The sequence below is a fragment of the Cryptomeria japonica genome, chromosome 6, assembly GCF_030272615.1.
Source record: "Cryptomeria japonica chromosome 6, Sugi_1.0, whole genome shotgun sequence".
Classification (NCBI taxonomy): Eukaryota; Viridiplantae; Streptophyta; class Pinopsida; order Cupressales; family Cupressaceae; genus Cryptomeria; species Cryptomeria japonica.
The window spans coordinates 627,310,789-627,337,249 of NC_081410.1; the positions used below are offsets into that span (position 1 = coordinate 627,310,789).

The 26,461-nt window shown below is 42.8% G+C and overlaps 1 pseudogene; it reads right to left on the reverse strand.

The window, feature by feature from the left end:
• Positions 1–5,622: 5,622 nt before the first annotated feature.
• Positions 5,623–26,461, reverse strand: part of LOC131856136 (uncharacterized) — a 71,411-nt pseudogene continuing 50,572 nt past the window's right edge.

Consider the following 26,461-nt stretch of genomic DNA (forward strand, 5'->3'; position numbering starts at 1 on the left):
TGACCATTCAGGGCAATCAAGATATGGCTTCCATGTGAACTCTCTCAATCTGTCTAGCTCATGTTGCCAATACAATATGTATCCGAAAGGACCCTGTCTCAGTGCTCCCCCATAGCAGTACACATATGGTCGGTGTGGTAATACCTGTCTCTCTACAATCAGTCGACATATGGCTATGTGCTCAAAGGCCCATACCTGTAACAGTGTGACTCCACAGCTCGGAGTCTTAACCCCCTGATATGCTATCTGATGCAACTGAAAATATAGCATAGCAAGCACACATGGTCCCCATGCGTATACCGTCTCCTCCGTCGCCATCCACTCTAGCACTCTTCCCCATCCAATAGGGAATCCATGTCCTCGTATGTCATGTGCTAATAGGCATGCTATAACCACTGTTATCACTACATATCGCCGATCATACTCTGATGCCATGGTCTCCCAGCTAATCTCCCTCTCTACGATATCCAGATCATCTGCGTCGCACTCAAATAATCTGCACAAAGCGTCTCTCCCTATCGTCGGGTCATACTCTATCATCTCCCCATGAATCGGAATGTGGAGGATACGCCATACATCTTCTAGTGTCACAGTCGCCTCTCCAGTCGCCAGATGGAATGAGGAGGTCTCTGAATGCCATCGCTCTGCCAATGCGGTAAGCAGTCCTATGTTTGCCCTAATCTCGGGCATGAATGTGATATAGTATAATCCAAGTCCTGCTAATGTATCTCTGTCCATACTCCTGAGTCTATGTCGTAACATAAAGCAGTCAAGTCGGTTCTCCCGCGTGATCAATGGATACTGTCGACTCTGCATCACAATTGGGGCACACTTTGTCAGTTTTAGGGTTTGCTCCTACGGGTTGCATTTCCTCATTTCATCCACAAATCAAGGTGTTCTTTATCTATTTTGACCTATCCTACCCTTATTCCCCTTTTCGGGACCATTCGCATGCCGTTTTTGATCAAATTAGGGTTCCCAATGCACAATTGTGCCTGTGTGCTAGGTCCTGTGCCTGTGTAGCAACAACTTGCGCCTGTGTACCCTACACAAGCGCAGGATACCCTACACAAGCGCAGGATGCGCTCACACAGGCGCAGAAGTCATTTTGTTCATTCCCTGTGGGCCCCGCAATGTCCCACAAGCAAGTCAAATTCATGAAATTGACAATATGGGTTTTTGAGATACATACCGCTGCTCCCGCGTCGTCCGATCGTCTGTAGGTGCGTACACTTTCCCCGAGGTGATCTGCCATTGGAATGTTCGCCATCTCTCTACAAGTGTCCTTTTCCAGAGCAACAAATCCTCCTCTTTGGCTAGTGCAAATGAGCTCTTTTCACTCTCTTTGTCTCATTTATAGCTCTTTGTCAGTGCCTAGATGGACGTGCACTCTCTCCATCTTATGCTGGTTGCGGTCTTTTGTGCCTTCAATTGCTTGTCCTTTGTGTATCCGATCCCCGATTGTCAGTCTGTTTGCTCCTATCATTTTCTATCATTCTTATCGATCAATTGGCCTCTTTTCTGGATGTTTCCGGCCAATTCCTCGAGGGGGCATGCATGTGTCATTGTCAATGTCTGGGGCATTTTCATTATCGTTCTTTGAAACAACGCTTAGAATCGCATTGTCTCAAAGAGGGGCAAAATGTAGACGTCTAAAAATGGTCAACGCTTGTGGAGTCATATTTTAACATTTGCGCATTACCTTATTTTAGGGTTTTTGCGTCGCATTAACATTTCTTCTATGTCGCGCACTTGGTCTTTATCATTTGCGAGCATCAAGTCCTTCTGCATTCTTCATTTATCTCGCTTTTGAATTTGGTCTTGTCGATAACAATCTTCGATCATGATTTTGGTCGATCTTATCCTGTCGCATCAATGTGTGTGCTCATTTGTCATACTTTGACATCGTCAATCCTAATCGATGATGGAATTAGGGTTTTGTCCTCTTATCAATCTTATCATTTTGCGATCGATTTGTCATCGATTGTTGTCCTTTTCAATCTTGTCATCTTGCGATCGATTTGTCATCGATCGTTGTCATTTTCAATCTTGTCGTTTTGCGATCGATTTGTCATCGATCGTTGTCATTTTCAATCTTGTCGTTTTGCGATCGATTTGTCATCGATCGTTGTCATTTTCAATCTTGTCGTTTTGCGATCGATTTGTCATTGATCATTGTCATTTTCAATCTTGTCATTTTGCCAAATCGATCGTCGTCTTTCTCAATCATGTCAATTTGGGGCAAGTAGTCATCGTTCCTCGTCAATTGACGCATTTATCAATCAAATCGTTTGTCAGCATTGGTCCTGTTGTTAATCAGAATCATGATCGAATCGACATCAATTATCTTTTGTCAAGACCTAATTGTCGTCCTTGCATTTCTAATTCATCTTCTAGGGTTTCATGATTTATTCATCTAATCTTGTTTGTTATTTCTCCCTCTAGGTTAAATAATTTATTTATTTATCCTAAGTCTTCTTGTCACAATTAAATATTTATTTAATTGGCTAGCTAATTCCTCCTTTCTTTGTGAATTAATTAATTAATGAAAAATTATTAATTAATTTACCTAATTTTCCAATTTACTAATTTCTCCTAATTCCTAATTTTCTAATTTTCTAATTTCTAATTCATCTAATTTCTCCTATTTCTCCTAATTTCATGGGAATGACATAGCAAATTTGTCATAATTTGTCATAATTGTCAATCAATCAATTTTGACATAGCAATTTGTCATAATTTGTCATAATTATCAATCAATCAATTTCGCATAGAAAGTGTCAATTTGTCATAATTTGTCATATTTGTCATTCTTGATTTGAAATTTCCTTTCAAATCTCTTCATGCTAATCTTGTCTTTTCCCCAATTTATCTATAAATTGGATGAATTTCTTCAATCCCAATTAATCACTTTTTCGAATCGATCCCCGAATCAATCACGCTTCTAGTATTCTTGCGCTACCATCTTGTCAATCTTGCTTTCACATTATGCTTATGCACTTGAAGGTGAGATCCACAAAACAAAGCAATTTGAAGGAGAAAGAAGGACAATGGAGAATCATGGAGGAGACATTCACGTTTACGATGGTTTGCATTTGAATGGAATGTTTTATTTCCATATCTCTATTGAATGTTTGTAGGTTTTTCTTGTCATCGCAATTGAGTTTTCGTGATTGAGCTAGTCTAATTTGCTACTTGCTTTGATGATTTCCAAATTCCTATCTACACACTGTATGTGAATTGGGTGTTGAATGATTACAAATCAACTTGTATATATATGTCTCAATGCCTCCTAATAGACCTTAGGTCGGCCTTATTGTTTTCGCGCCAAGAATAGGATCAGACCTATAAATTACGAGTTACATTCATATAGGTCTTGTCCAATACAATTACAAGTTACATATAGGTCTTGCTCAATTACAAGTTACATGTGACACCCGACTAGGGCCAGACTTAAACAATGTTTACATATCAAATTGAACCATCAATAAGGCCAAGGCCAACAGGCCACTTAGCCATCAAGTGTACTAGGTCGACCCTAGAAGGACCCGACCTAGCCACACATCAACAAGTGTGATGTTTAAAGCTGTTCAGTGGTTCTTGCTGCGATACTCTTTTTTTATACATGTAAAAACTCACTTCAATTGATTATTTACGGTATATATTCCAGGCAATTTCCTGTAGAGTCTGTCTGTGTATACTAGATCATTTATCACTGTTAGTTTTATTTTTGTTCCATCAAATTTGCATCCAGTGCTGACCAGTAGGCTTATATGTATTTTAACCTCTTTTCGTAAACTATTAAAAATATCTGATATAAAAAACTAATTTTAACAAAACAAAAAAACATTAAGTGATTCATGACCTCAGAACATCAAATAGTGACTCAAGAACACAATATTCATTTGAGTCAACCAAAGCCCATGATTCCCAGCTCAAAGTGACTGAGTAGGTCTTCTATCAACGATTAGCTTGTGAACATAAATGTGCCAAAATAAGCTTGGCAAACAGGTTTGGAGCTTACTGAAGGGAAGAAGCAGGCATTTATCCTCTTCTGAAAATCAAGTTTGCAAGAAATTTACAAAACAAAGTCAACTTGGCAAACAGGTTTGATGCTTTTCAGGTGCTGCAGAATAAACAGGAACATCTAGTATCGTTTGGAAGTAAAATTTTCAAGAAAATATAAATTAAGCTTAGTAGGTGTTTCAAAATACATTTCAAAGATGTGTTGATTTAGATGAAAATATCAACGAGATGGTGAAATGGTCCTCATTTTTTCTCAGATTCTTCTAAATGAGATTCAACAAGTCTTTGAAATGAAATTTTTTGTTGTTTTATTAGGTCCTTGTGTCTAAGCTCCATGTTCACGGGATGCATTTCCTATTATTTATTACTCATGCCAAGGAACCAAAGCGATTAAATGCTAGAAGTCGTGAATTGTATAAACAAGGCACCAACACATTTTATAAGTCACCATTTTTTAACTCGATCAAAAGTTTGTATTTCCTCACAACTAAAACGATTATTATTTTCACTAGAATTACTTCCCAGTACATTGAGATCAGAAACTACAGCTTGATGGTTGAGCTTGTTAAAGCTGCAATTCCAACAGACACACACCCAAGAGCAGCTCACCTGGTCCAAACCTCAGTTTCATCACAATAAGCACCCAGACTAACCATTCAACCCAAACCCAAAGAAATCCAAATTTAATTGTAGACTCGATTCACTTCAGATTCATACTGAAAGGCAGATAACAACAGCTCACCAACATGGATACCTGATGGATTACTACAGTGAGTCACCAACATGAATTGTAGATGTATTAAAAAATTTATTGGCTGTTGACAATTGCATTTACTCAAGTTATGTTAGATACCAGTAGTGTGAACATATCCGATCTAACAACCATGAGAACTGTTTTTAAAACTGAACAAACCCACATGCATAATTGTTGTCAGCAAATGCAATTATTATTCAAGCAATCAAAGTTCATCATGACTTTGGGGCAGGAAATTCTTTGAAAGAAAGGATGGATTACTGGAAATTAAATGAATTCTGGTTTCCTTTCCATCATTGATATTTAGCTGTACATTACTATCTACAGGATTGGAGTTGCTGATCTGATTTATACTGTTATCCAAAAGTGCTGGCTCAGAGGAAGGACTTGCATCCATGGCAACCGTTTTTTCAGAGATTCCAATGGTCGCTTTCACCTTCTCCTTCACAAAATATGAACTGCTAGCATGATGTGGATAGTTTATAGCTAGATATGTTTCTGTATGATCTGATTTCGTTGATGCAGACAATTTACACTGTAACTTCAAAATCCCAACATGCTTGGCGAAAATGTATAAAACAACCAAGCAAAAGAAAACAAATCCAACAACCATTATTATCCAGTCATTCATAAAAAAACTATGTCAGAAAATGGACTAGAGATTAATTTGGTATGGCAAACACAGTTGCATGTAACCAACCCAAAAAAATGATATGGCTGGGAATTTGATCACACACACATTTCATTCATGCAGACAATTTATGCTGTAACTTCAAAACCCCAACACGCTTGGTGAAAATGTATAAAACAACCAAGCAAAAGAAAACAAATCCAACAAAAAACCCAAATAAATGATATCGCTGGGAATTTGAACACACGCACACACATGGGTTGGCTTTTAATAGAACAAATTTGTTGAGTTGGGTTGAAAAATCAAAAAAAACATGATGCTTTAGGTTCGATATATAAAATGCCAGTGAGATGCTTTGGATTCGATATATACAATGCCAGTGAGATGCTTTGGATTCAATATATAAAATGCCAGTGAGGCAGGAAATATCTTTAAATTTATATTCAATATGGTTGAGCCTGGTAACTGATCATTTCACAGCATTGTAGCAGCACACACAAAGCTAAGAAAGACATCAAAATATGAACAGTATGGTCAGAGAAGAGTCCACCTGTCAAGGATAGCCTGTCGTCACATAGTTGTGAGCATGTGTCTAGTGCTCATCAGTAAAGAGCGGTGTCCTTTATATTCAGATTCAGCTTTTATGACAGTCCCAGTGGATCGATCTGGAATTACATTAACAGAAATCAAAATAGAGTTAAAGACTCTTTTATTATATGCCTGATCAAACTTTGAACATAAACAAAAAAAAAAAGCAAACCGTTTACATGTTACTAGATATGCAACATCATCAAAAGGACCCAAATAAAAACAAATTTCAATATGGAAAGCAATCACAAGAATCGCATTGGTTTTCTATTTAAAATTGTGGAAGACTTCAAACTTTCAACTCAACTATCAGGAGAAACACTCTAATTGTGGGAATTCAATCTTCTTGCATGATAGATTAATCAATATACTTGTAAACAGCCTAATTTGACAAGCATACTATTTTGCCAATAAAGTGTAATTCAATGCATTGCAGAAATAATAGACATGACAGAATACAACATGACGGAATATAAAGAAACTCAGATCTTCATTGATTCATAATAATGTCAGTACAATGACAATGACCATACTAACCCTGTCTCCATGACCAAGGACTCGCTAATATATAAAGGTGACCGGTCAGTTACCCGGTGTCAACTGTCGACAACCGACAGGTTAATTACCGTCATTAACTCTAATTACATTAAATCTCTTATTGCTTAATTACCCGACAACATCATCCCCCCCAAAAAGAAATGTCGTCTCCGGACGACAGACAACAAAATGGGAATGATATGCCTACAACAGATAACAACTACGAACCCCACAAAATAACAACTACACACAAACTACTGAGGGGGTAAGGGAGGCGTCCCTGATGGTGGAGGGGCTGGGGCTGCTACTGCCAACTGCTCCCGAAGCTGTACCACCTGGTCGGTCCGGTATCGGAGGTCCTGCTCAGCTGCAACTGCCGCTCCAGGGAACTCCTCACTCGAAACACTGCCTCCATCAATTCCTAATGCTTCACCTCCAACTCAGTTGCCAGGGTAGCAACTCTCAATTCTACTGAGGCTCTCTCATTTGACTGCACTGCCAACTCTGCCTTCACGGCACTCAATTCTCCTCTCACGGTGGCAAGGATCTCATCTGTACTCCTAGCATGGGTGCGCTGCTGCTCTAACTCTGTCTAAAATGCAGGAATGCGAGTGGCCAACTCCTCCTGAGCCCTATCCGCCCTGAGCTGAGTCTCTCGAAGCTCGAGATACCTATCTCGTACAGCCTGCTCAATCCGTCTGACCACAAACTGTGTCTGACTCCCTCTGGCCACCTCCTAGCTCTGCCACTCTGCTTGCATCTCTGGAAGATCAAGAGTCGGCCATCCATGCTGCTCAAAACACTGCTGAAATGCCACTGCTACTCCAGATGTAGCAAACGCAAGGAGTCTTTGCAAAGTGAGTTGTCCGACAGACTCCTCTACTGTCGAGGCAACCAATAACTGAACCTCCTCCTCCATCCTGGCTAAGAACTGCACCATGGCAGTAGGTCTCCCTTCTCCAATCCGTCCAACCTGATGCTGCTGCTGCGGTGATACCACCCCCTCCTCCACCAGCGGTGTCTTTCTATCGCCCTTCTTTCTAGTGCCACTGTCCAAGTCGATGACCCCTGGAGGTGAAGGAATACAAGGGTAGGAAGGTGTGGGTGGTTCCTGCCTGCGTGGGGATGAAGGTAGAGTCGCATATCTGTCTAGCCATGAATCGACATCGTCCCCCACCGGCCTCTCCTCGACCGTCCTCTGGGCCTCCTCTGTCCTAGGTTCCGTCGGGATGACGAGCATGCGTACTGGTGCACTCATTGGTGTCGTCATCTTGGCTGTGACTAGCGATGGCTGGACTGGTGGAGGCCGAGGATGCATCTCACCAAACCCAGGTATGGGGATGGTAGAAATGGTACCCACTGTGACTCCAGATGATGCCAATGGTCCTCCCTCTCCTCCGACGGTCAGGAATGCTGGAGTAAATACCACTTGGCCGGTCCTGCCAGCTCCCCCTCCAGGCATTCCACGATGCCCCCTCGGTACACTTGCCAACGATACTGCCTGAGTGGTGGGGGTCTCCTACGATGGTACTGGCTGCTCGGTCTGTGAAAACCTGAAGGTGCTATCTTCCTCTGAATCATCCAACCCCTCACTTTCCTCCTCACTAGTGCCATGTCGTCCTGAATCCGTGTCACTGGCCGACACCACTACGTGGACCTGTCTCCTCCTCTTCCTGCTAGTTTGTCCCTCAGCGGTAGTCAAAATATCCAGCTCTGACCAATAAAATATAGCTGGCTTAAGGGAGTCGATGCTATCCCGTGACTGCCATCCTCTACGGTGTGGTGGCACCTGTACCCATACGGAATCTAAAAATAATCTGATAGCGTGATGTGACATATAAAATACTTTATGTTTCAGCATCATACAATCGTGGGCTCTGTCTGACAGTAGACTGGCCCAATCATACACCGTGCCCTTTCTGAGTCCTACCATCAATGCGATCATAGGTACTGCAGCGTCCGACGCTCTGCTGGCGCCAATCAGCCTGCTCTGTACTACGTCAAGTAAACATTGCCAGATGCCAGATTTTAAAAATGTCTTCTTCAGACCTCTTCCCTTCATCCAGGATGCGCCTCCATTCTTTTGTAGTCAAGTTGTCCCTACACATTTCTTTTAATAGCTGGGTTCTTCTTTCCTCGGACAACTTTGTTACCTTTTTGTCAATCTTTTTACCCTTGTCAGGAATGCCAAATACTCTCTCAAAATCATCAGAGTTAAATGAAACAATGATGTCAGTGTGCTGAAAATTGAATGACGATGTGCGAAGTTCAGGATCATATGTTTTAATAATTTGTCGTAGGCAGCGTTCAAATTCCTTAATATTAAAAATGGGCATTTGAATAGCATCATGGACCCTAGCTTTTGCTAATTCAATTTTTACCTCAATATCTGACGGGCTCGTGGCATTTTCCCACCATTGCCTACACACCGTTCCAGTCAAACCCTCGAATAGAATTGTATCTGCGGTGACCTGCGTAACTCTTCCCTTTCCTGCATCCTGTGCAATTGCTTTGCCCATGTCTTGGTCGCCCATTGCTACAGCAAGTTTCTTTCTGGATTCCTTCTTGGTTTGCTCTTCTCTTTCTTGCAATTTCTTCCTCCAGTCTAGCTTTTTCAATCCCCTAGGTTCAGTCGCCATTAATCAAAATAAAATAAAATTCCTTGTCTAGGGTTCGATTTGTAACTGTTTCGAGCCTTAACTGTCTTTCATTTTGTACGGATTTGCCTTGCTAATGTGGTACGGCTGATTTGATTGTACAGCTATCACCCGAAAATTTTCTAACTGACAAGTAGCTGATTTGTCCGTACAGACGTCTTTATAACCCGACAATTTTCTAACTTGGCAATTTCCTGAGTATTCATACCATATGAAACACTTAATGACAAAAAAAATAACTTTAACTTTTTTCTGTACGTCCCTTTTTTCTTTTCTTTTTCCTTTTTCTTTTTTAACTCAACTCTGTACGTCCGTACAGCCTTTTCCGTATGACCGTACGGTTTAAAAAAAATTAAAAAATTAAAAACTCAATTTCGTACGGCCTTTTCCGTACGACCGTACGTTTTTTTTGGTTTTTTTTAAATTTAAAAAATTAAAATTCCGTACTGTACGGCCGTACGAACCTACTGTACTGTTATTTCCGTACGATAGCATTTTTTATATTTTTAATTTTTTTAATTTTCCGTTTTTTTTTTCCTACAGCACCGTACGGTCATTTCCATACGACCGCACTTACCTGTTCGCCTAGGCAGACCTCGTCTCTTGCCTCCGTTGGTGATAGATTTTCAACTTGGAGCCATTTACAACATCAAGCACCTCCATCCCGTCCATCGTCCACAGCTTGATGGCTCCGTTCACGCCAACTTCGCGAATCTTAAAGGGACCTAGCCATTTTACCCTGAACTTGCCTGGCTTAATTTCATTTCGACCATTAAACTTCAATACCAATTGCCCCGAGGTGAACTGCATCCTTCTTAAATGTTTGTCGTGCCAGGCTTTCCGTCGTTGTTAAGCTGTCTCCATCGCCCACTGTGCCATCGTCCGTCTTTCATCCAACTTATTCAGGGCGTATAGTCTCTCCCGGAGGCTTTCCATGTCGCTTAATCTGTTGTCAATGGCAATTCTGAGACTTGGCACCATGAATTCCACTAGCACCACAGCCTCCTGGTCGTACATTAATTGGAATGGTGTCTGCCCAATGGTTACCTTGTAAGTTGTTCGGTACGCCCAAAGTACCGACGGTAGACGCTCCTCCCAGTCTTCCTTCTCAACCCCGCAGGACTTATAAATTACTGACACCATGATTTTGTTGGTCGCCTCAGCCTGGTCATTTGCCCGAGGATAGTACGGAGTTGATAGAGAATTGAAAATTTTGAATTCGGTTGTCAACAGCCGGATAATGTGGTTTACGAAGTGCCCTCCTCTATCACTTGTCAACTGTATAGGTATTTCGTACCGAGTGATAATCTGTTCATAAATGAATCTCGTCGTACTAACGGCGGAGTTGTCTGCCAAGGCCCTCGCTTCGACCCATTTGGTCAAGTATTCGATCGCCACGACAATGTATCTACATCGTTGGGCCCGGCTTGGTTTCAACGAACCAATGAAGTCTAACCCCCATCTTTCAAACAGCTCTTGATCATTCGACGGATTGAGTGGCATAAAATCCCTCTTTAACGGTCGTCCAGCGCGTTGACATGTATCACAACTTGTCACCCATTCTCTGGCGTCATTATGCACTGTCAACCACCATAAGCCTGCTAGTAAGACTTTCCTTACCATCGTATCCGGTCCCATGTGTCCTCCTGCGACCCCTTCATGTGCTTCTCTCAGGACTCCTGGGATTTCCTCTTCCAAGACGCATCGTCGTAGGATCTGGTCAGGTCCCATCTTGTAGAGAAGGCCATTTATAAGTTGGAACATTCTGCTTCTTAGTACAAGTTTTCGTCTTTCGCCTGACGACATTTCCTTAGGAAATTTTGAAGTTGACAGGTATTCACCCACACTCGTGTACCAGGCAGGAAGGACGGCAATGCGGAATAGATGGGCGTCCGGAAAATCCTCGTTAACACCTTCAGTCGGCTCTCCAGACTTGATCCGTGATAGCTGGTCGGCGATGACATGGCTCTTGCCAGGTCTGACAATGATGTTGAATGTAAATTCTTGTAACAGCAACAGCCATCGGCTAATCCGCCCCTGGATGATTGGCTTGTTCACCAGGTACATCAACGCCTGGTGATCCACATAAAATGTGAATGGTGTCGCCAATAGGTAATGTCGGAATTTATGGACGAAGTATACCATCCCGAGGGCTTCTCTCTCCGTCGTGCTGTAATTCTTCTCTGCTTTTGACAAGAGTCGGCTTGCAAAATACACTGGGTGGTCCAGCCCGTGGCTGCCAACCTACGCTAGTGTGGCCCCTATGGCAAAGTTGGATGCGTCGACATGTACATGGAACTCTTTGTCCTAGTCTGGATATGTCAGGATTGGCACACCTACCAACCGTGACTTTAACTCCTAGAAAGCCTCTTCTTGGGCCGTCCCCCAGATGTACGGCTCCCCCCTTCGTGTCAGCATATCAAGTGGGTATGATACTTGGGCAAAGTTCTTAATAAACCGCCTATAATACCCAATGTGTCCAAGAAATGACTTGACGCCAGCGACATCGTCGAGCGCCTCCATCTCCACAATGACCCGTACCTTGTCAGGGTCAGTCTTCAGTCCGGCCTTGCAGACGATGTGCCCTAGTAACTTGCCTTGAGGCACCATAAATCTGCATTTCTTGGGATTTAGGGCAAGGCGGGCTCGTCGGCATCTTTCCATGCATTCGCCAAGTGCGGCGAGATGTGCCTCTTCCGTGCTGTAAATGGACCAGTCGTTTGTTGTGACCTTTTTCACACATCACCCCATTGCAAATGGGGACCCTCTCTTTTCCTACTTTCTAGGATTCTGTTAGTATCCTGTGACCTTTTGCTGCAGTTTCACCAAGCCTTGTCCAGTTCAAAGCATTTCAAGCCCTAACGATTGAAAGTTAGTTTTTGCAAGTTATGTGATTCCGAAGTGTGAACGCCACCAAAGTGCTTAGAGAGGCCAAAGGACGAAGCTCGCAATTGATTTGGACGAATTTGGACAACTTTCTGTTTTTAGAAAGTTTGCTTTTTTGCTTTTTCCTATTTTTTAGGAAGTTTCGTTTTTGGTATTTTCAGCCTGATCACCAGTATGGCTATTTTTAGAAAGTTTCGTTTTTGGTATTTTCAGCCTGATCACCGGTATGGCTATTTTTAGAAAGTTTTTCCTATTTTTTAGGGATGTTTGCTTTTTGCTTTTTCGGGAGGGGAACCTAGGGTTTACACTTGTAATACTGACCTGCCTCGACCGGAATTCGAAAATTCCAAGTTTTGACCTAAAAAAGCTAAATCCCTAAATTTTAGGCTTTTTGCTTTTTCAGATGATCCACCTAGGCACAGATTTCAAATTTCAAGTTAATCCGGTTAAATTAGATTAAACTGTGAAATTCTGAAATTTCTTTGAAAATTCTTCTAAGTCTGGCTAACAAGGGTTTTGAAGTGTTTCTGCAGGTTCAAACCCCATCATGAAGGCTAAGGAGGCCATGTGGGCGCCTTGCCTAAAGTCCGCCATGAGTATGGAGGTCACATGGATGCCCACTCCAAAGTCAACCCAAGATCAAAGGAGGTCACATGGGTGCAAGGCTTGAAGTCCGCCCAAGGCATAAGAGGGGCCATGAAGGAGGTAACTCCAAAGTCCGCCCAGCCATGAAGAGGCCAAGCCGAAGTCCGCCATGCCATGAAGGGGCCATGAAGAGGCCAACCTAAAGTCTGCCCAAGGAGGAGAAGCACTAGAAGTCCGCCCAAGATGGAGAAGACACCAAAGTCCGCCATGGTCATGTAGAAACCTTGCTAGAAGTCTGCCCAAGATGCTAAGTCAAGCAAAGGAGCCTTGTCTAAAGTCCGCCATGTGCTGAAGAGACCATGATGGCCAGCTAACACCAAAGTCTGCCCAAGCAAGGGGAAGGATGCCCAAGTCTGCCAAGGGTTAAGGAGGTCATGATGGAGCACTCTCCAAAGTCTGCCCAATGAGGAGAGGTCACCAAAGTCCGCCATAGGCTAGGAGATACCTGAGGAGAGGTCACCAAAGTCCGCCCAAGGTTGAAGGGGCCATGAAGAGGCCAAGCCAAAGTCCGCCAATGCCTAAGAAGCCATGAAGGGGATAAGGTTGAAGTCCGCCCAAGGAGAAAGGAGACAATGTGGAGAGCCTTGCCTAAAGTCCGCCCCACCTTGATGGATGTCATGTGGGAGCAGGGGTCAAAGTCCGCCCAAGACAAGCCACCACCAAAGTCCACCCCACCTAGAGAGACCATGGAGGAGTCAACACCAAAGTCCGCCAAGGTGAAGGAGACCTTGAAGGTGCTAAGGCTAAAGTCCGCCAAGGTGAAGAGGTCATGTGGGAGCAAGGGTCAAAGTCCGCCCCAATGCCTTAGCCAAAAATTTTGCCATAATGGAGGCCAAGGAAGAGCTCTAGCCAAAGTCCGCCATACCTTGGAGGAAAATATCTAAAAGTGCGCCAAAATTGAAGTAAATTGGAAATTCAAAGTTCAAAATTTCACCAAGGCATTGAAAAGTCAGAAACGATCAATATGATGTCATAAAAAACTTATCTAAAATTTCGAATTCGAAGACCAAAATAGAAAGTTTTTCAAAATGGAATATTGGAAGATTAATAAGGATTTTGAACTCCAAAGCCAGAATAGAAAGTTTCTAAAAAAGAAAATTCATGGATTGTCAGATATTTTCCAACCTCAACCAAAATAGAAAGTTTCCAGAGAAGAATATTGGAGGATTAATTAATATTTCGAACTTATAAACCAAAATAGAAACTTTGGAAGATATTTTCAAAATTGGAAACAAGGCGAAAAAACTTTCTAAAAGAACTGGAGATGAAATTAGAAGTATTATCTTAAAGATTTCTACTTGAGAATTTGACCTTGCTTACAAATACTTCATTTTAACTTCATTATTACATCAAAGAGTTCGAAATTACTAAGGAAAGCTTGGTGAAAGTTCAGTTCGAAGAACATCTAGACAAGGATTTTGACATTTTTTAGAAGCTGGATAATCGCTTTAGACTAGATTTTTCGCGGATTTTTGGAAAATAATCAAGCGCGAGAAGATTATAAAACCTTCGTAAAATTTTCTAAATATTTTCGAGAGGATTTCTAGCCTTGTTTCTGCACATTCGAAGGTAAAATCCAATTCAAAATGCAGATTTAATGGATTTTTCTGAATATTTTCAAGAACTTGAGAAATATTTTTTTGGTTAAGTATGAAAATTTTCAAAAGTTTGAACACTTGATGGTAACTTCAACCGACCTCAAGGCTGAGGGTCTGGAGGTGAAAATTCAATTTTTTTGGCTAAGTATGAAAATTTTTCGAAAGTTTTAACACTTGATGGTGACTTCAATCGACCTCAAGGCTGAGGGTTTGGAGGTGAAAATTCAATTTTTTTGGCCAAGTATGAAAATTTTCGAAAGTTTTAACACTTGATGGTGACTTCAACCAGCTTCAAGGCTGAGGGTCTGGAGGTGAAAATTCAACTTTTGTGGCTAAGTAATGAGAGTGAAAAAAATGGAAAATTTTCCAACAATTAGCCATTTCGCAGCCCCGTTATTTTTTTCGAAATTCTGTAGAATTTTTTCTAACTTAAAGTTTTTATCATTCATCTGCAGGTCTTGAGCACTATGGAGTTCTAAGTAGATAAAGATGCTCCTCCAGAGTCAAGGATGACTTCCAAGTGGAAGAACATCAACGACACCAACCTCGAACACATCAATCTGAGGGAGTTTAAGAAGCGAATGTTTGGTCTGGACAACCTTGTGCCTACCACCATTGCGCGGAAAATGATGAAGAGTGGTATCGTGCATGTTGTCGGCTTCCTCCCCACCATGTAGTGCAATGAACTAGTAGTTGAATGTGCCAAACACTACAACCCCATCAGTAAGGATATTGTTGCACCTGATGGAAGAGTGTTGGCGAATGTCAGCGATGAGGCCATCAGAGAGGCCTTCAGGATCCCTGAGTACCACAACACAGTATATATGACCAAGGATGAAGCTGACAGTCTGTACCATGATCACCTGGAAGAATATGATGCCATAGTTAATCATTCCTGGCTAGACAAGCCGAGGAAGGGCGCCTCTAAACTCCAGAGAAAGAGCCTAGTGCGAGCATACTTCAAGGAGGACATTGGGGACATGATTGTCTTGCTCAATAGAATAATAGGAAATCCTCAGGGAGCTCCATTCGAACCCTAGATGTATTATTTCATTAATGAAATAATCAATGGAGTAAAAATGATAGACTGGGCCCGTATGATCAGCGACAGTTTAGACAACCAGCTAAGGAATCTGGAGGCAAATAGGACTTTCTTCATGAGTTCTTACTTGTTCTATTCTTTAGCCAGGACCTACAGGTACAGAGGTCTCACTTGTAGAGGAGAAGTTGGGAACAAGGAGAACCAATTTCCGGTATATGATTGCTATCCCCAGCTCCATATGGAGGAGAAGTTTCATTTCAAAAGGGTGAATGATGCCTTCCTGATGCACATTACCCGGACCCTTCAAGGTGGCCTGCACTAGAGGCTCTCTCAAGAGTCTATGGACTTCATCGGTCGATTCGGGTGTTGGTACATCCAATATCCAAAGTTCACTTACCTCCGAATTCAGGGATTCTCTGGTCCTCCATACAAGCTTCCAGCTTACCCTACCAACTGAGTGGTGTTGCTCGAGGTTGTGAGACAATTGGAGGAGTATATAGTGATTCAAAGGGATAAGCAGAAGAAGGCAGGCACATCCTCACTTACAATTGGTAATGGGCTGGAAACATGTCCATCATCACAAGCTGCAGCTACCGCTGAGAAAGAACTGGCCTGGTATCCCTTTTACCAATACAAGGCAAGAAAAGATTTCGATCCATTCCATAGGATAAAGAAGATCGAAGGGACAACGTTTGAGCACAAACTGGATCTGGAAGACTACTGGGCTAATGCAACCGATAGTTTCGAGATCCGGAAGAGGTTCTCATCAAGAATCCCTTTAAGTATGGTGAGAGCAATGAAAGTGTTCAAGGTTGCCGATCAGGTGGAAGAAAGCCTAGAACTTCAACAACCGGGTTTTGAAAAGATGAAGAATGAACCTTTAGTCTTGATAGATTGGACAGAGGGAGAAAAATCAGATCTAGCAGACCTCATGAGGTCAGTGGTTGAGTACTCAAGGTGGTGGGCATCTGAAAAGACAAAACAGTTGAAGGCCAAAGGTATGGTTCTAACTTATGAATTAATGGGAGTGGATGATACTCTGTCCGTCCACCCTTGTACCTCCGTCGGTGATGCTCGGAATCCGGAAAGCGTTGGATCTCGAAAGAGAAAGGAGTTGGGTGGAAGCTCCACAAAGTGCACAGGGAAAAGGGTTGTAGTTGAGAGAAGAGAATCCAGCGAATTTCACTCCATCCTAACTGCTGCTTCCATTGCGCCTGATCAGAGTACAATTGGGGAACAAGAGATGAACATCTATGTGAGTGATGACGAAGTAAGAGTGCTTTCTCAGCCAGTTGAGGAGGTGGTAGAGAAGGTCTTCCGAACTCCAAACAGAGGGCAGGATGAAGCCCCTATAATCTTCTTGGATGGCATACCAACGAACCCAGGAGAAGCAGACGATGAGTTTGATCGGAACACTGTAGAACAATCGACCATTCCTGATTGGCTGAGAGCAAGGATAAAGGCCAAGGTTCCCAAGGAGGTCCACTCAACCGAGGAGGCTACCACAGCATTCCTGGAGAAGGTGAATGAGCCCGCCGCAGCTAAACCGCCCAAACCAGCCAGGAAGTTCTCCCTGATTCAGAGAGACAGTGCCGGATTCAGGACGGTCCAGATAGCAGTGCCCAAAGAAGGGAAGACTAGGGACAATGTCACCGCAGATGACTACAAGATCACCACCATAGAGATGGGTAAGCCTACCCAAGACCAGGAGATCCAATATTTTGACGACTCCTGTAATGTTCTAAAGACAAGGCTGGCTCATGAGAAAGAAAAGAGGAAGAAAGTGGAAGAAGAGAACCAGCAGTGGAGGAAGTATGTTCTCCATCTTACCAGCCCGCTCAACCATGAAGTCCCAGCTACTCCACCACAGCCTCTTCAGCAAGGATCAATGAAGGACTATGATGAGATGAAGGGATCATACACTCAAGAAAAGGAGTAGATTTCAGATGTTGTGATACGTGCTGACACCCTGGTAGAAAACTTAGTATCAGCGCATGAGGCAACTTCTTTGTTGATTGATCGTATCCAGGATCTATCATCCAATTGGGAAGAAGTGGATGAAATTCAAAATGAAATACTCCCTCACCTAAAGGTTATTCAAGGCATGTCAAAGAAGAGCTTAGTGGATGCAGGCATCATACAAATAGGAGACAGGTACGACTTCGGCACATGGTACTATGCTCTGGTCACTCAGATTGAGGTTCTAAAGAAATCCAAGACCAAGTGTTTTGAGACAGAGGCAAGGGTTAGAGAGATCCTGGGCAAGGTATTCCGACTGGCGTCAGAGATCTGGCAGAAGGAAAGCCTAAGGGAGAAGCATTTACAAGCAGAGAACCTGAGAGCCAAGATTCAGACAAGCTTCTTCCGAGATTCAGGGATGATTGACAAAGGCGATCTTTCTAAGATTGCAAACTTCCTCTCCATCGATGACAACTTCCTCACCCAAGCAGTGGAGAGGGAAGGCATCCTTGCCACATGCGCCGACAATGTGGATCTCGTCGACTTCCAAGTTGGCGGTTTGCCAAGTGTCACCATGGAGGAGGTCAAGCTCGTGGTGTCCAGATACGTTGAATCTCTGAAAGAGGAAAGTGGCCACTCACATCAATAAAATTAACAGTTGCGCCACTTGTCACTCTTTCATTTGCTTGAACTGATAGTATTTCAGGAAACCCTAATTAGGGTTTAGGACTTTCAATCTTGGCCCTTGATCACTGTTTGATCTCGGTCGTTCATTATTTTTGAGAAACTATATAAGGTTGCCTCCTCTCATTTGAAAAGGGTGAGGTTTTTGATGTATTGTTGCTTAAGGTCATTTCCAGATAATATATTGCATGTGCGCTGCTTTGTAATCTCTATTATTTGAATGATTTGCATGGTTTCAATTGCCTCAACACTTAGTTAGAAATAATTTAGATTTGCTTTCATTATTGTTAATTTGAATGAAGGATTTGATAAGTATCAATTGATGGTGTATTTCCGCTCATACTTTTGGTAAATGGATGATTTCCATTCTACCGTGCAAAGTTAGTCTGAGCCCATCCCCTATGCATCCCAACATCTCGATCATAAGCACAACCCATTGAAGATTGCATCGGCCTTGTGTAGTTGTCCCTAGTGTGGCGAAGCAAGGTTTGGTTTCTCGAAAGCATCCAGTTGATACCGTCTCCAGAATTCGTAGGATTAGATTAGCCTTCTTGAACCCTATCTCCTTTTCCCTTTTCTTTTGAAAGTCTAAATCCCAGAAAATCCCCCCCCAAAAAAAGAAGAGCCTAAATTGCTAAATGCATCTAAGTTCAGCAGTTCAAAAGAATACTTGTCAAACGTAAGTCCCCCTTGAAAATTTCAGCATACACTACCCAGGAAGCTATTCCACTAAAGTCGCTTGTTCGCACATATAGACCTTGGAATTAGTAGTGATTTTTCAGGAGAGGATAGAATACCTTCGGGTATCCTATCCTAATGTTTGGTAGATGATAAAATAGACACCAACATCATCCAAGAATGCTTTGAAGTTTCCTACGGACATTTTGTCGAAAATATGGAGGATTATCCGTTGGAAGGTAGCTGGCGCGTTGCACAACCTGAATGGCATCCGGTTGTATGCATAGATGCCATCTTCTACGACAAAGGTGGTCTTCAATTTGTCCTCCTTTGCAATGGAAATTTGATTATATCCCGAGAATCCATCCATAAATGAATAAATTTCATGGCCCGCTACTTCCTCGAGGATGGTGTTTGTGAATGGTATGGGAAATGGATCTTTAATTGTGACAGCATTCAAACACCTGAAGTTTACACAGATTCTTATCTAATCGGCCTCCTTTTTCAAGGATATCACAATGGGTGATACCCATTCGCTGGTCTGGACCTTGAAGATGATTCCTACTTCGAGCATGCAGTCAATTTCGTCATTTACCCTAGCGGCATAATTTTTGTTCATCCTGTATGGCCGCTTCCGTACAGGCACGGCTTCGGGAACCAAAGGGATCCAATGTACACAAAGTTCTTGTGGTACCCCTTTGAGGTCTTTATACGTCTAAGCGAACACATCCTTGTACTCTGTGAAAATTTTGAACGCCGCTGTCTTCAAGACCGGATTCCAGTCGTCGCCAACCAGAATATTTTTTTGTTCTGAAGTTTCTCCAAGGTTTGTAATTTTAAGTGCGGATTCCTCGTACCTTATGGGCTTACTCTTGTCGAATTGGTGCGCTGGTGCGTCATCCATAGGGGCATCCCCTTCCTTGTATTTTTTGTACTCTGGCGAGAACTCATTCTCATCAGGTTCTTCTTCGATCTCCAGCACATTGCACCCGTACAATAATTCATAGTCTTCCATTTGCCAATGGAAGAGCCCTCTCAAAGAATCCGTCTCGTCCTCAGAACAGGCTTGAATTCCTAAGATGCCTTCGTCATCTGGTTCCCTGCCATCCTTCCCTTCGTCCGTACCGTCGTCCCTGTCGGACTCTGACTCTGATGCCAACTCTTCACTGACCAGTTGGGTTTTGAGGTCAATGATATATCTTCTGCTGGCCTTTTCCATGGACAAGGTGTTCTTTTTCCAATTGTGGTTTGCTTTTGCTGCCACCAGCCAGCCTCTGCCAAGGATGGCATCATATCCCTTCTTCTTCAATGGGATGACCACAAAGTTCAAGACGAACGGCTGTGCTCCGATCGTTACTGGCTACGCCATGAGTGTGCCAAGCGGCTTGATGCCATGTTGGTCTACTCCCAATAAATTAAAGGTGGACGGCCAGAGAGTAGGTTTGCCCAATTTTTTCCATGTTTCCTCTGGCAAGACATTTACTCCCGACCCGCCATCGACAATGGTGTCGGTCAAGATGGTGCCCAGTATACCCATTTCCACCACTGTTGGGTGTCTACCATTGTTGATCGTCAGGGCTAATGGGTCTGCCGCCGTCTCGCCAAGGTTGGTCAGCCAACTGGGGTTATCAGTACGGATTGCAGAAGTGTCGTCCGCAAGTGTGGCATACTTTCCAAGACATCCTTCATTTTGACGGGTATCTCAACCTGTAGCAGTTGGTTTATAATATTTGTTTCTGCTTCAGAGCGAGAAGTACCTTCAAGCCCGTGTGCGTCCTTGTTCGTCGACATCTTCTCAAGTTCCGCTCGTGCCTCCAGTGCCTTTCGTTTTTCCGTACGAGGATTTGGGTAAGTGGTCGCTTTCGTCTTGGATCTTGTTATGGCGAGCACATCCTCCGTTTCTACATTCAACAAATTCACTCCAGATTTCGGACAGTTGCCATCATCATGGTCCCCCGGACCGCACCACTTGCAAAGTTTTTGTGGCACTTCCTTCGCCGTACAGTCCCTGGCAAAATGCCCCCATTGGTTGCAAGCCCAACATTGTATCATCGGCCGCCCTTTAGCGTCGTATTGGATTCGGCTTCTATTATTAGTATTATTATTATTGCCTCTTCCTCCTCCCCTGTTGTTTCGATAGCCGCCAGACGACACGTTGTTGATCGCAGGCTAGGACGTGTCGGCTGGCGCAGACGGTTCCGTAAAGAGAACCTATTGGTTATGGGTCCTCATATTGTACGGACACTCCTTGGTAAGGTGTCCGGCAATCTGACAAATATCACAAAATGCTTTCTTCAAACAAGACCCCTTGGTGTGTCCGTCGCTGCGGCAATCCGTGCACCATAAATCCCCTTCGTCAGCTTTGCTTGTGCTTCCTTTGGTCACCTTCATCTCTCTCATCATTCGCTCCATATCTTTCTGGAGAGCCCGTACCTTCCGATTAGACTCGTCATCACTGCTACTACTTTTGTCAAAAGAGGAATCGTCGTCTGACGAGGATTTCTTTTTCTTTTTCTTGGACGTCTTCTAATCGCTTTCTAAATCCATTGCCCTATTATAGGCGTCGATATATGAAGAGGGAGGTACGATCTTCATTTTCCGTCTAAGAGACGTCTTCAGACCTTCCACGAACGACCGTTTTTTCAGTTCGTCTGCGGGCTGGTTCTCCATTTTTCCTAGCAGCTCTTTGAGCCGTCGGCTGTAGGTTCGAACCATCTCGTTCTTCCTCTGTTTCGTGCCGTAAATTTCGGCTACAATCTCATTATCGTCTCTTAGGAGACGAAACTCCGCTTGAAATTCCTTCTTCAAGTCAGGCCATGTGCTAATTGTAGCCTTCTCCGTATCAGAGAACCAGTCGATGGCCACGCCCCTTAGGGTTGCGAGAAACTGTGTTACCCACTCATCCTGATCGGTAACACCATTCGCTCCCCAAATTGTTTCACAAGTGCGACAGTGGCAAACAGGGTCTTCTTTCCCGTCCCCATGGAACTTTGGAAGTTTTTGTTTTTGCGCCATGCCTTGTCTTTTTACTACTGGTGGCTGCTGTCCTACTCCGGATGGGTTAGATCCTGTAAGAGGTGCTTGACCGCCGTGCCCCGGTGTCCCTCCGACACTCCTGGCAGCCCCGGTGTCTTCTCCCTCCCTTTCCTCCTCCCCACTCCATGGATTTTTCCTAGCCTCTGGTGTGCGTGACAAGTCCCTCAAGTCCCTCAACTGAGTTTTAGTACACTCTATCCTGCGGCGGGTTTCCGCAAGTAACTCCTCCCGACTCTGTGGGCGGCCGTCGGCCTCACCGTCCCCTTCGGAGCATTCCTCCTCCCTTCGCTTATACCTTCGTCACCTTTCCGCTTGTTGTTCAAGGATCAAGGCACGTTGGGCTACTGCACATTCATCTATATACTCTTGCTTATTTTTGTCTTTATTCAATGTATTAGGTATTAATTCCCGTACGGCTTTATATATAACAACGACATATAAAAGTAGAACACTTTTATTCATTCATCCTGTGGGATACAAGTCTATGTCAACAATATGACATAATTATTACAATGAGTGTTCTTTATTCTGCCCCGTACGGCTCAAGGTTCAAGTGTCCCGTCGCATGCCATCCTGTTGCGCTTCCCAACGACGGTTCTTTTCTTCATACTTGTTGTGACCATTTCACACATTGCCCCATTAGAATGGGGACCCCCTCTTTTTGCTTTAGGTTTTGTTTCTCTTTGCTTGTTTTTCTCTCTACTTTTTAGGGTTTTGAGTGAGTGAGTGATCTGCCTGGGCTAGCTAGATTAGGGCTAAAACCTTGGAAGATCGTTTTAGGGTTTCTTTCAAGCTAAGTCTAGTCTTGTTTTGGGAGGTTGTTAGTCGTCTGCCTGTAGCCTCAAGATTGCTATAATGAAGCATGCCTTTCAGGAGAGTCAAGTTGGTTAGATCAGGGGACAGGGTGAATAGGTCTCATGTCAGGTCAAGACTAGATTTGAGGGTTTTCTTGTCAGAGTCCTGTTTGTTTCCCGGTTTGAGTCAGTTGAGCAGAGTCGTTGGAGAAAGGGAATTGATTTGATCAAGTTTGAAGGAGAGTGAAGCAAATCAAGGTAACATCTAGCCTGGAAATGTCAAAATCACTCCTGATCCTTCCAGAGGGTCCAGGGCGAAAATCATTGTAAACCTCTTTTTCTCCTCATTTTTGACTAGGTGATGCTTTCTAGGGCATGTTTGGAGGTGAATTGATATGTTCTTGCCTAGAGAGGGATTTGATTGATTTTTGAAGAGCAAGATGATGCTTGAAAGAGGATTTTCGCTCCTGACCCTTCCAAAGGGTCCAGAGCGAATCTCATCCTAAACACTATTTCTTGCCTTGGATAAACTTGCAATTTTGTTCCTAGCTTAGAAAATGACCTGACTTTTCCTTATGAGGTGGTTTGAAACATGAAAACTGACCAATTTAGCCTGGAATGAAGATTTCGCTCCTGACCCTTCCAGAGGGTCCAAAGTGAAAATCTTATTAGAGCTTATTTTTTACTAACTTCGGCTAAGTTTTGATGTGCAGGGTATCTTGGAGGGAGGATTGAACGTTCCTGTCACATTTGAGGATTTGGAAAGCATGAATAAATGAAGAATTTTGGACAAATGGAGAATTTCACTCCTGACCCTTCCAAAGGGTCCATAGCGAAATTCCCAAATGCTCTCATTTTGCAATGAAAAAGGTCAGGATTTCGGCATGAATGAAACAAGAATATCTTGCTTTTACCTATTGAGGTTGTTTTGACTTGGAAAAATGAAGGATTTTGCCTAAAAACTAATTTTCGCTCCTGACCCTTCCAGAGGGTCCAGGGCAAAAATTCCTCAATCACCTATTTTTCTTGCAAAATCAAGTCACTTTTTGGTTTTCATGGCTTGGATGAGAGGGGAGTAGTGTTTTCTTCCTTTGAGAGGTGAATTCAACTTGAACTGATGATGGAATAGGCCTAGAACCTAAATTTCGCTCCTGACCCTTCCAAAGGGTCCGGAGCGAAAATTTCTATAGAAGGCATTTCTTGTCTTGTTTGGTCAAATTGATGTGTCAAAGGCATGATGAAAGGAAGAACGAGCATGTTGAAACCCTTGAAGATGTTTTAGAAGTAATGAAAATGAAGGATTCTGGCCAAGAAAGGCAATTTCGCTCCTAACCCTTCCAGAGGGTCCAGAGCGAAATTCCTTATAAACACATTTTTAGCCTTTCTTGGACATGAAATCCTATCCCTAGCATGATGAAACATGAAATCCCACTTAGCAAAGAAGTTTCAAGGTGAAAAAATGAAGATTGTTGGTCAAAATTGAGAATTTCACTCCTTGACCCTTCCAGAGGGTCCAGAGCGAATTTTCTCAAAATCACTCTTTGCTATCAAATTTTGCCAAGTCAAGTATGGGATAAGGTGAAACATAGAAAGAATTGCCCCTAGGAGTGAATTGAGGTTGCAAGAAATCATCAAAAAGTGAAGGAATTGAGCCAAATGGTGAATTTCGCTCCTGACCCTTCCAAAGGGTCCAGAGCGAAATTCCTAAAAACACCTATTTTCTTGCAAGATCAAGACAAGATTTTGGTTTTCAGGACTAAAAGAGGAGTAAGGCATGATGTTCTATGCCTTGGAAATGATTTGAAGTTGAAAGGATGAAGGAATTGCCCTAAAACCTCAAAATCGCTCCTGACCCTTTGTTGACGTGTATTTTGTACACAATCATACACAGAATAAAATACCGACAGGCATCTTATCCTCTCTTGAGAAAATAGTCTCTAACTGCTGAAGATCTGCAAAAAGGATCAGTTAGATGGACTCCAAGGTTCTTTTAGTGGGGTCTCCACGTGTGGACAAGCTTTTTTAGTGGTATGATGTGATTTGCTGTTTCCTCCAAGGCGTCTTACGGATTCCAAAGGCTCGAAGATTCTACTAAACTAAAAGGAGCTTTCAAAAAATAGCAAAAGGACAGGGTTTAAGGAAGTCTAATCTAGCCTAACCCTATGAACGACTTAGCATGAATGAGATTTGGCAAGACTCAACCAACTTCAATTTTGCCATAAGATAACAACTCAATTGAAATTAGTGCGATCTTCTAAGGTAATAATGATGTTCAATGCATCAAAGACCAAGGACACTACTACGAAGGTACATATCCTAGATACGAAAATGCTTGAAGGTTAAGGACTCAAAATGTTCTCCAGTCGACCACGCAAGGCGTTCCTACAATCAGCAAGAAGCTAGTGGTTTGGATTGCGAATCCTACCAAATATCAAATCCCACACTTAGTCTTTCAAATTAACAAACTATTTTGATTGAGCGTGATTCAAGTACATCCAACAACCATGAAGATAACTTAAGAAATTCGCAACAAAACACCATAACTTCAATATTTTATTGATTTCCAAGTCATCATATACAACAATTGCTTGAATTTCTCTCTTCAAGACTCAATCTTGCTACAAAATAAGAATTGCTTCTAACTCTAATCTCTCTATTTCACTCTTATCTGACTATTCGACTATTAACTATTCACTATTTTCAAATGAAATGAAAAATGGGGGTATAAATAGCATCCCCAGTTACAATGAAAGGTCCAGATTGAAAGTAAATCAACGGACAAGATCATGACACCTAAACCCTAATTAGGGTTTGTTACAAATGACCTCCTTTTTACTAAACAATATTAAATACATAGCCAAATATTAAATTCGGCACAAAAATCTAGGAGGTATCAACCAATGAGAAATAAGATGTCATGTCATCTATAACAACCTTTCATCTAGAATCTTATTCCCTTTCCAATTCTCTTTCTTAGCATATGCAATGAATTTTGTCACGATTCCTTCGATTTCTGTGATTGGAATCTCGGGAAGATTCTTGATACTCTCTTCTAAGTGGATGACCTGATCGAATGCATCTAGAAGAGCTGCGTCCCAAGTAGGTTCAAGTTCCTTCGTTCTATCAATCAGGAGCATGGTGGCATACATCTGATCATACTGCTCATCTGTAACATCTGCGTCCTTGCGAAAGATGATCCTGATTCTATCCTCAAATTCTTGTATATCCACATCTGTCTCGACCTCGATCCTTCTGCCAAGAATGGTACGAAGTACCTCAAATACTCTGTCCTGGATCGGATTGATCACCTCCTCAACTTGACCACATCTAACACTGATGTCCTCGAAGAGAACACTCTTTATATGGAGTAAGGTTGACCACTGAAACAAACTGTGAGAATCACCCTCTAAGATCCTCTCCTGCGTTAAAATTCTTCTGGATGTGTGTCTTATTACTTTCAAGACAGGGATGACAACGTCCTTGGTATGGGCAAATGCAGCTACTGTTGCCATCAATCTGTGGATTATCTCAAGGACTTGGATAGCCTGATGAATGATCTTCGACATCCTCGAAACAAATTCTATGGCCACTGCATGAGATCTATCCATCCAACTACATGTACGCTGGACCAGGTTCCTGAATCTTTCTGCTTCATTGATCGATTGAAGGGGCAATGCCTGCACTGGTGATCTAACTGGATCCTGACGTCCCAAAGGTTCATTGATGTGACTGAAATATGTCCTCCATGCACCGACCTCTCTCTCCAGCTTTCTATTCTTTTCTACTTCTTCTCTAAACTTGTCCTTCAATGCCTCAAATGTGTCGGTGGCATCATCTAAAGTCTGCTCTGCTGTGGATGGTCCTAACTCAAAAGTCTGTATATCATAATCCTCTGCTAGAATCTCACCCTCATATTTATCTGCTGCCAGTGTAGCTATCTACAGTT